The sequence below is a fragment of the Muscardinus avellanarius genome (genome assembly GCF_963383645.1).
Source record: "Muscardinus avellanarius genome assembly, chromosome: 3".
NCBI lineage: Eukaryota > Metazoa > Chordata > Mammalia > Rodentia > Gliridae > Muscardinus > Muscardinus avellanarius.
The window spans coordinates 88,366,705-88,379,001 of NC_137788.1; positions in this window are offsets into that span (position 1 = coordinate 88,366,705).

Below are 12,297 nucleotides of genomic sequence, written 5' to 3' on the forward strand. Positions count from 1 at the left end.
TAAAAAGATATATTGAATGTTATAATAAAGATAAATAGCACAAGGAATTCAGGTACTTACTACCTGGGGTTTTCGAGGACATGGACAAATAGAATAAGTTTTTAATCAGAGTATGAAAGATACAATGAGTCTAGAAAGCAGGAAGAATAGTCAGAGATGCCAGAGACACGAGAGTGAACAGAGGAAACTTAAACTAGGTCGTAACTGGATCCTATAGATAAGAAGCAGTGGGACCCCTAATGAATGGCTATAGAATTCTGGATTGCTAATTTTGAAATATATAATGAGAAGTTCTTAGAAATGTCATCAATATGAAGGCTAGACACTAAGAAATGCAGATTCCAGTTGCATTAGATTAAGTAGATTTTCTGATGCGGTCCTATTTAAGGAAAAATTATCGAGTGGTCAAATTTGACTTTAGGTCAAAAAGGCACCTTTCCAATGGCCTCTTTCTTTTCAAAACTAAATCATATTATCTAATCCTCTAATCTTTATTAATACCTTTTGTAAGATGTACAGTGTGTATGTTTGTGTGTGCTTATAAAGTTTCTTCTAGAATATTCTCAGTAGCAAAGAATGGGATTTTATAATTACCACTGGCTTTAATTATGGGATATTATTAAAAGGCTTGGGTTTCAGATGCATTTATTCTTTGAACAAATACTTATTAAGTTTCTAAAGTTATAGGAACATAGTGGTAGCCAAGGCTCTTTCTTTCTTGAACTTAAATTCTAGGGAAAAAGTAGATAATTGATAAATAATAAGAGGAAATAAATGATTCTGCTTATTTATGACAGCTATTAAAATATTAAATGGGACACTTGGATGGAGAATGAGCTAACACTGTGAAAGTTGCCACATAAAGTGATTAGAGAAGGCCTCTAATTTGGACATTTCAACTAAAACTCAAAGATGAGGAGTTAGCCTGGGGGCCGTTGTTTTCTGGACAGTGCAGACAACAAATATAAAGGCAAGAAAGGTCCTGGCACATTCTCGAGGCAGAGTAAAAGTGAATGAGACCGAGGATAGCAGGTGATGACACTGGAGACCTATTTTTCAGATCTGTAAGTTACTTCTGATCTCAGGTTCCTTATTGTCTAAGGCAGAAAGTAACAACCCTTTCACTAGATTGTATAAACATTAAATGTTATCAAGGGATAAATGTTCACCAGGAGGGGTCATTTCTGGTGGATTGTGGAAGTTACTGGAAGAAAATTTTTCTTAGGGGAAGGAATAAGTAAACATGCTTCAACTAGAAACAAATCTCTCTTTCACAGGAAAGTGGGGGATGCCAACAGTGTCTACCTCTAAATGCAGTTCTAAGTCTAGTTCATACCTGAGTACGGTGGGAGTATATGGAATTCTGCACGCATTGGAAACCAGAGCGAGTGGTAGTGCTCAGCCGACGAAGGCGAGGTGCCTAGGAAGACAGAAATGCCTCATTAATGCTGAATGTACCTGGAAATGCAGAGTGGTACCTAGAATATTCTCTGGTTGGGGATCTGAAAGTGAGGTAAGAGACAGAAAAATGCGTTTATTTTACTTTATTTTTTGTGTTACTAGGGATTGAATTCAGGTCCATTGTACCTCCAAGCTACACCCCCAACCCCTTTTTAATCTTTTTCTTGGTTGTTGTTAGTTTGAATTTTGCAACAGGGTCTCACTAGGTTGCTGAGGCTCTCACTATGTTGTGGAGGCTGGTCTTGAACCTGCAATCTTTCTGTCTCAGTCTTCCAACTACTGGAATACAGGTGTGTTCTACAATGCCCAATTTTTTAAAAAAGTCTTTTTGTGGTACTGGGGATGAAACCCAGGGGCTTTCTACCTCCAACCTATACTGCCAGACTTATTTTATACTTTATTTGGAAACAAGTTCTCACTGAATTGCTGAGAACCTCATTAAGTAGCTGAGGCTGGCTTCGAACCTGTGTGATCCTCCTGTCTCAGACTCTCAAGCCCTGGGATTACAAGTGTGCACCACCATGCCTGACTATTTTATATTTTATTTGAAAACAAAGTCTTCCTAAGTTGATGAGAACCTCACTAAGTATCTGAGGCTGGCTTCAACCTGTGTGATCCTCCTGGTTATAAAATGTCATTTGATTATAGCTTAAACACTTGCCCTTGCTATTTGGAGACCACTGTCTGTGTAGGAAATTTTCCAGCAGGCTTATTGGAGAGGGTTTTAAAAATTATTTATTTAAAACAATGATACCTAGGTAGGACTTTACTATTAAGTGACTTCATATCTACTGCATGTAAGGGTCACTAAGAAGTCATTCTGTCCCAAGTTTCAATGCAAAACTTACAATACCTGGCATGTTTGCATACCCATTTGGAAGAATCCTGTATATATAATGGTAATTTTCTCTTAACACATTTTTCCCCACTAGTCAGACAACCAGCATTTGTTAAATGCCTAAGATTTAGTAATAAGACCAAAAGCTTAGTTTTAAAGGAAGGAGTCAATAAATCACTAAATATAGAGATGGATGAATTAGAAGAAAATATCTATTTTGGCAGGGAGACACTGTGGCAAGGGACAACAGGCAGACTGGACAATCGAGAAATTCTGAGGTAGACATGTGGAAGGAGACAGGGCACTTCATTTTGTCTCTTTCATCCCATGTCAGAGTTCAGCGCTGTGGGCCTGAAATATCCTGGTTTTGATGAAGTCTGGCTCAAAAATTAAAACTTCTCTCCTAGAGCAGACACAGCATCACTAGAGTAACACACGACTTCCCACAGCTGCTCTTCTGCTGGTGGGAAAGAGGGGGCCACCTGGTTCTTAGCTGTGAGCATTCATCCCTGTCCACTCTGGAGTGCCAAGACCATCAAAGGCACAAAAAGTAGGACAAAGGCCATCCCTACTTAGCTTCATAATTCTGCTTTCTTTAGTACAGCTGTAAGACCATTAAAGAGGTCATGCTCTGAACGTGTGTCTAAAAGGGAAAACACTTTCCTTTTTTAAATTCTTTTTTAAATAAATTTTTATTGGTGTATTTTTCTTACATAGTATGTTGCCCAGAATTCCTGAGCATGTGTGGCAGGAGGAGTCTTTTGGGGGGGGGGGATTTCTCCAACAGTTCAAGGCAGCTTGGATTAGATTTATCTACCTCTCCCGAATACTGGCCGCCACAGCTGTAGTCTCTGCCATCTTGGTCCATCTCTTCTCTCTTATATTTTAGATAGGAAGTCATGGCTATAAAAGTACATGTTGTTCCAATCAGATATTAAACCCAAATCTGATGTCCGGGGTTTCTCAGAGGAATACCTGTCTTATTTGGAGGCTTCCAGCTATTGTTGCTGCAACCGCAGCCGCCACCATCTTCCCAAATCTGTCAACACGTTCCTTTTTAAACTGGAATCTTTACTATCTAATATTTTGAGTTCTTCCAGTTTGAGGTTAGCTAATAGTTACTCTTAAGAAAGAATTGTTTCCCCCCTACAAGTGATGGTATTACTTGAAAAGCCACCCAAAAGAGAAAGAGAGATCGACTAAATAATTTATGTATAATGTGCATTACATTTGAATACTTTTCAAAATTTCTGCCAGATTCATGCATTTAAAATTAGTTTCATAATGTGTGTTGCTAGTATTTTGTTTAGCAGTTTTGCATCAAAATTCATCAAAGATATAGGCCTGTAGTTCTTCTTCCTTGAACTATCCTTGTTTGGTTTTGGTATTAATGTGATGTTGGCTTCATAGAATGTATTTGGGAGAGTTCTGTTTTTTTTTTTTTTTCTATTTCACGAAATAGGAGTATTGGTATTAGCTCTTCTATAAAGGTTTTATAGAATTCACTTGGGAAACCATCTGGTTCTGGTCTTTTCTTTGATGGTAGGCTCTTTATTGATGTTTCAACCTCTTTAATTGTTATTGGTTGGTTTAGGTGTTCTATATCTTCTTGACTCAATTTAGGAAGGTTGTTATTATCTAGAAAGTTGCCAATTTCCTCCAGATTTTCCATTTTGTTGGAGTATAGTTTTTCAAAGTAGATTCTGATAATCCTTTCGTTTTCCACACTGAAAGTAGTAATATCTCCTTTTTCATCTCTTATCTTCATAATTTGGGTTGATTATCTCTTTTTTTTAGTTAGGTTTGCTAGTGGTTTGTCGATCTTGTTAATTTTTTCGAGAAACCAGCTTTTGGTTTTGTTGATTTTGTGTTTTTTTTTTATTCTCTACTTTGTCAATTTCTGCTCTGATTTTAATAATTTCCTGTCTTCTACTGGCTTTGGGATTAGATTGTTCCTGTTTTTCCAGGGCTTTGAGGTGTGTCATTAGGTTATTTATTTGATATTTCCCATTTTTCTTATGTGAGCACTCAGTGCTATAAATTTTCTTCTTAATACTGCCTTCAAAATGTCCCCAGAGGTTTTGATATGTTGTGTCTTTATTTTCATTTGTTTCTAGAAATTTCTTGATTTAAAGAAAATCATACATCACAACCAGGTAGGGTTCATCCCAGGGATACAAGGCTGGATCAAAGGTCTGATAAAATCCAACATCCATTTATGATAAAAGCACTGCAGAGAATCAGAATAGAAGGAACATATCTCAACATCATAAAGGCAATCTACAATAAGCCCACAGCCAATATTATACTAAATGGGGAAAAACTACAAGAATTCCCCCTAAAAACTGGAACAAGACAAGGATGCCCATTATCACCACTTCTCTTTAATATAGTACTTGAGACTCTAGCCAGAGCAACAAGGCAAGAGAAGGAAATCAAAGGAGTACAAATAGGGAAAGAAGAACTCAAACTCTATTGGCAGATGACATGTTACTATATTTAGAAAACCCAATAAACTCAACCAAAAGGCTTATAGAACTGATCAACAAATTCAGAAAAGTGTCTGGATACAAAATCTTAAAAAAAAAGAATCTTTTCTGTCCAACAATCATAAACACACTGAAAAAGAAACTCAGAAAACACTTCCACTCAAGATCACCCACAAAAAAATAAAATACTTAGGAATAAACTTAACCAAGGAGGTAAAAGATCTCTAAAAAGAAAATTATAAAACACTGAAAAAAGAAATTGAAGAAGATTTTAGAAGATGGAAAGATCTTCCATGTTCATGGATAGGCAGAATAAATATTATCAAAATGGCCATACTTCCAAAAGTGATCTACAGATTCAATGCAATTCCCATTAAACTACCAAGATCATTCCTCACAGACATAGAAAAATCAGTCCTTAAATTTATTTGGAATAACAAAAAGTCCAGAATAGCAAAAGTAGTCCTCAGCAACAAAAGCCATGTAGGAGGAATCACAATACTGGACTTTAAACTATACTACAAAGCCATTGTAATAAAAACAGCATGGTACTGGCACAAAAACAGATACATAGACCAATGGAGCAGAATAGAAGACCCAGAAACAAGCCCACACACTTTCAGCCAATTGATTTTTGACAAAGGGGCCAAAAACATACACTGGAAAAAAGATAGCCTCTTCAACAAATGGTGTTGGCAAAACTGGTTAACCATATGCAGAAAACTGGAAATTCACCCCAGTTTCTCACCCTGCACAAGAGAAAATTCAAGATGGATCAAAGACTTGAAAATTAGACAAGAGAGCTTAAGGCTCCTCGAAGAGGGCATAGGTCCAACACTGCAACACATAGGCACAGATAAAAACCTTCTCAACAAGACTACAAAGGCACAACAAACCAAAAGGCGAATCAATGCGTGGGACTGCATGAAATTAAAGAGCTTCTGTTCAGCAAAGGAAACTGTCAAGAACCTCAATTGAGAGCCAACAGAATGGGAGAAGATTTTTGCCACCTACCCCTCCGATAGAGGACTAATATCTAGAATATATAGAGAACTCAAGAAACTCAACACTAAAAAAACAAAGCATCCAATAACAAAATGGGCAAGTGAACTAAATAGACACTTCACAAAAGAAGAAATTCATATGGCCAATATATTTATGAAAAACTGCTCAACATCATTGGCAATCAGAGAGATGCAAATCAAAACTACCCTGAAATTTCACCTAACTCCGATTAGAATGGCAATCATTCAAAACACGAACAATAACAAATGCTGGGGAGGATGTGTAGAAGAGGGAACTCTAAAACATTGTTGGTGGGATTGAAAATTAGTGCAACCACTTTGGATAACAGTTTGGAGAATCTTCAGAAGAATGGGAACAAATCTACCATTCGATCCAGCAATACCACTTCTGGGTATCTACCCCAAAGAAAGGAAACCAAACTACCAAACTAATGCATGTGTATCTATGTTCAAAGCTGTACAATTCACCATAGCCAAACGGTGGAACCAGCCAAGATGTCCATCAACAGATGAATGGATTACAAAACTATGGGATATGTACACAATGGAATTTTACTCAGCATAAAAAAATACAATTATGGTATTTTCAGGGAAATGGATGGATTTTGAGGACATTATGCTAAGCGAGATTAGTCAGTCTCAAAAAGTAAGGAATTGGATGCTTTCCCTAATATGTGAAAGCTAGGGTGAATGGGGTCATAGGAGGAACTCCAGGTGAAAAAAGAGAGCCTATAGAGGAGCAAATAAGACAACCTAACTGTGAGGATGGGAGGTGGGGAGAGGGAAACGCTTTAAAGCACATGATGTACTTATTCATATCGATGTCTACCACTAAACCAAGCATGGGAGGAAGGGATGGGGAGGGAGTGAGGTGGGTACTGGGTGGGGGCTGGATGGGTGATGTGTGCATTTATGCCTACACAAGATTTTACCCCATTATGATGTATAAATACAATGCACCAATAAAAAATTTTTAAAAATAAAATAGTGCTTGTAATCTTAAAAATAAATTAAAAAAAAATAAAATTAGTTTTAGGCTATTGTATATATGTGACCTCCATCACAGAGTTTATTTACTATTCTCTGCCTTTCACAATCATCAGGAGGATTCAGGGTCAAGTATTAATTCACATGATGAAATGGCAAGGTCTGTTATCTTTTCCTCCCCTACTCCCTCCCTCATGTTCCTATACATGTTTCTGACTAATCTTCACACATGCTGACTATATTGGACTCTGTGTCATGCTGTTCATACACTTACAAGTATACCTGATAGCGCAAAAGAGACACCACGTTCATTGTTTCAAAAGTAGAGCCCCTTTTTGATCTACTTTGTCCATCTTCTCCTGGGCTAGGGTTCAGCACACTGTCTAAGAACACAGAATCTAACTTGAGTTTGAATTTCAGATTTTTTTTAAATTTTTATTTTTTGGTGGTACTGGGGTTCCTGGAAGCCCTTCTACCTCCGGGCTACACTCCCAGACCTATTTTTATATTTTTATTTGGAAACAGGGTCTCTTAAGCCAGCATGGCTGGCTTCGAACCAGCGCGATCCTCCTGTCTCCGCCTCACAAGTGCGGGGATTACAAGCGTGCGCCACCACTCCCAGCGAATTTCAGATTTATTTCTTATCATCTGTATAACCTAGAGTAAGCTACTAAAGTGTTACAAATTTTGTGTTACTTTCCTTATATGTAAAATGGGAGATAATAGCAGTATTAATAATAAAGGTGATTTTTGAAGATTATATGGGTTGATATATAAATAATGCCAGCAAATTGTGAGTGACCAATAAATGTCAATTCTTTCCTGATTATTGTCTGTTCCAGCCACAACTATATTCCCTCTCCATTTTAGACCCTTAACAACATTTAAGTAGGTTCAACCTAGACTCTGGGGAATAGCAATCCATTCCTTCATTTTTCTGTCTTTCCCTATTCTCACTTCCACTTTTCTTTTCTATCCCCTCCCCTCTCCTTCCCTTCCTTTCCACTTCTCTTTTTCCTCCTTTTTCTCTCTTTCCTTCAGCCCTCCTTTTCCATTGCCCTCCCTCCTTTTTTTGTCTCTTCCTTCTTAAAAAGCATTTATTAAGGGCCTCTTGTGAGCCATGCACGGTCATGGATACTCATCATAAAATGATAATAAAACATTGTGGTCACTTATAAGGTTCAATGAATTAATATATCTGAACTGCCTTAAAATAGCCTGACATATAAGTACTCTATAAGCATTTAAGTAAATTAAATAAGCCACCTGAATTATTGCCCCATTCCTAATGCCTGAACCTAGACTTAAGATCCGTCTGGTCAGCAGGCCATGTTCTGGTACCTGTAATTTCCTGCCTGTTGTGATCTGGTAACTTCAGGACTGAAGTCCTGCCTTTTACCAACTCTTTTTCTTTTGAAGCCAGATGGGAAGAAGTTATTCAGAGGTGCTACTGAAGTTGTTTCTGAAGTGCTGTCCCCAGCTGGTAGACTCACTCGCTGCCAGCACCTATTTGGATTTGCCAAACACACTTTTATGGCCTTCTGTGCTGTTATATCCTGTGTTGTGCCTCTAAAATCCATGTTTCTCTACACCAGGATCTTCTGGGACACACTAATCTCTTGGATTACTGCTTGTTTTCTCTTTCTCGGCCTTAGGAGTACTGTACCAGGAGTAGAAGTCATGACTGCCCCCCACCCTCACAACTCAGTCAGATCTGAACCCATCTGAGCCCACCCAGCCATCCCTCCTTTGTTAAAGAGGCATGAGGTTTCTCTCCAGTATTCTTCCTTCTTCATCAGATATCTCAGAAACGTCTATTCTTAATCAACATGCAAATGAATATTCATAGAGATTCCACTAAGTTGATGTCAAGCATTTTTATGAAGAACTAATAACAGAAGAGAGGCACATTCAAAGACTGGCGAATAGACCATGCGCATTCTAATAATCTTCTGTGAAAACTGAATTAAGGATAAGCTATTTGGAAATTGCCTCGACCCTTCCTGTTCTCCTAATAAACTTTAAGAGATTTTTCAAATACCTGTAGTGATAATATTTATGATATACCATTTAGTTTCTTCAAATACTACCACCCTATGTTTGCCATTTTACTCTCAGAATCATCTGTGAATTAGGATAAATACTATTTGCCTCTACTTTACAAATGAAACAATTGCAGCACAGGACTTACGTGGCTAGCTTAAGGCCATCCTTTTCTGCAGTGGAAGTAAATCTGAAAGTTGGGTTTTTTTCTTCTTTTCTTCTGTCATCACTCCATGGTTCTCAACCCTGTTACTATTGTCATTGTGGACTTGATGTTTTTTTTGTTGTGGGCGCTGTCACGTAGTTGGCCTGGATATCAGAAGTTTATTAGCATCCCTGTCTTTTATCCACTGTATGGCAAGGGTATTCTCTCCCAAATTGTGACAACAAAAATATCTCTAGAAATTGCTAGATGTCCCCCGGGGGACAAAATTGCTACCATTATAGCACCAATAGCCTAAGTTCATAATCTGTTTTCAAGCAACAAAGACAATGCCTTGCTCCAAAAACTCAGCAGTGTAGATATCAAATAGCTAAAATGTGAAGTCTACATTTTTAATATAATGTATGAGAGATGTGACGTGTCTTTATGTCATTAAATTTCAAGATGTAGTTTTTAAGACATAAGGTATCAGTTACTATCATAATCTAATGGAACAATTTAAAAAGTGCTGATTTTAGGATCATAAGTCAGAATAAGACAAGATCCACTCAGATTACATCATACAGATATTAGGATTTCGGGCAATGGCCAAATCCATTGAGTGGAGAGGCATTGTTTTCTACGAGGCCTTTTAAATTATAATCTTGGATTCATTATGTAAATAATAGCATAGAAGTGGTTGTTAAACACTTGATAGTGTTGAAAGAATGACTAAAATGTATATTTTAATTACCACAATTTTGTGCGTTCTGGATTTCATTTTTCCACATTCTTTTAATCTAAAATATTTACATATGTGATTTTCACATAATAGTAATCATAGGGTATTATTTTTTAACTTCAAATCATATTATAAACATTTCCCCATTGCTGCATAATATACATAATTTTAATTTAATGACTACATAGTATTCTATATAACTGGTAAACCATAATCCATTTAAACATTTCCCCATTGCTGTGTTTTCAGGTTGTTTTTGCCATCATAAACAACACTGCAGCAATCATCTTTGTGATTATTAAATTATATTACTTTTGGAGACAGATTCACATGAATGAAATTACTGAATCAAGGTTATGAGAATTTTAGTGGCTCATGAAAAGTAACGCCAAATTGCTTTCCAAGGGAATCTACACTGCCAGTAGAAATATAGGTTTGCATTAGTTATATTACATTCTTTTCAGAATTAGGCATTTTAAACTGTTTTTGATTTTTTTATAATTTAATCACTACAAAATTCACTTTGAATCTTCTTTTGTTGATACTAATAGTCTAGAGTTTTGGGAGAAAAAGAAATATGTACTGGGTGCCTACATTTATTTTATCAGTGTGCTAGGAAATTTGTGTTCATTGCCTAAAACATTCACCCTGTGTTTGTGCCTTAAACCAGTTACTCTCAAGGTCCTTATATTGTTTTACACTTTTTCCTAATATTCAGAATTACTCAAAATAATATTTCAGATTAATGCTCCTTTTATTTTGCCGATTCCTCCAATAACATAGGAGCTTTGTTTTGTTCATAGTTATCTGGATGGCATCTGGGACAGTCCCTCGTTCATATTAGGGCCCTGATTATATATTGTTGAATGGTATATGAAGGAATTCATTAATTAATTTCAACTCATTAACATATCAAATCTGATGATCATTAGGGCCTCTGTCAGATATTTGGTGCTGTTTTTCCATTTTCTTCTCCCCTCTGTTACATTCAAGCCTGGTTATCTGACTGCTTAAGCAGAAGTAGTGTTTGTTTCTTTGGGTAAACTATTTCAGAGCCGAGAACATCCCAACATAGTCTCTTTCCCTGCCACAGTCAGTGCCCATGTCCCAAACAGTATCTCCTCTGCCACCTAGGTCTCAGTTCGGATGACTAATAAATAGGTGAGCACCCCCCATTGTACATGGGAAATATGTAGTGCAAATAATAAATAAAGTCTGATTCCTTGGGGCTGAGACTTGGGGGTCACCTATTACAATAACATAATCTAGGGTAACCTGATTGCTACAGAGGTAAATAGGTTTAAATGAATCATAGAACTGGCAGTGAGGAAGCCAAGATTCAACACTGATTCTGTCTATGCCTTCGTCACTATTTCAGAATACTTTGGGGGTAAGTTAGTCCATTAGTTTTCTGGGGCCAACTATTACAAAGAGGGTGACATAAACAATAAAAACCTATTGTCTCACTGTTCTGAAGCCTAGAAGTCCAAAATCAAGACGTCAGCAGGGTTGGTTCTCACTTAGGAGTTGATAGAGAATCTGGCCCATACTTCTCACTCAGCCTCGGGTGGCCTGTTGATGCCAATCTCTGGCATTCTCAGAAGGTAGAAGAGTCAGCCGGGCGTGGTGGTGCACGCTTGTAATCCCCGCGCTTGGGAGGCAGAGACAGGAGGATCGCGCAGGTTCAAAGCCAGCGGTGCTGGCTTAAGAGACCCTGTTTCCAAATATTAAAAAAAAAAGTGTAAAATAGGTCTGGGAGTGTAGCCCAGAGGTGGAAGGGCTTCCAGGAACCCCAGTACCACCAGCAAAATAAATAAATAAATAAATAAATAAATAAATAAATAAAGAAGGTAGAGGAGTCATCTCACCTTCATCTTCACTCAACTTTCTTCTTGTGTGTTTACGAGTGTGTATGTATACACACATGTGCACACACACACACAGACACACACACACACACACCACATTCGATTATAGCTCACCCTAATAGAGTATGGCCTCACCTTAACTAATTATTTTTTAAATACTCTATTTTCGAATCAGGTCATATTCTGAGGTACTATTAATTTGTACTTCAACATACACATTTTGGGGAAATTTTTCAACATATAAAAATCAGAAAAGAAGTGCTTGATCTCTTAGAATGAAATTATGTATAGATAGATACACACACCACATATATGAATGTATGTGTGTGTATATATATATATATATATACATACATACATAAATATGCCATGCATATACCACATATACATATATATACACCATCTATATGTATATATACCATCTATATACCAATAAACACATGCACATACATACACACATATATTATATAGGATATAAATAGGGTCTAACATCTATTTGACAACATCTAGATTAACCTGAATAGAAAACAATTTAGCTTCTGTTATTTTTTACAATATTCCTGGAAAATTATCGAATTAGAAAGAGCCAGCAATTATTTAAAAAGTGGGAGTTAAAATAGCAATGTTATTTTTTAAATATATGTTGTTAAAATGAACAGTGTTATAGTTTCGATTGATGATGTCCCAGCTGTTATGTACATA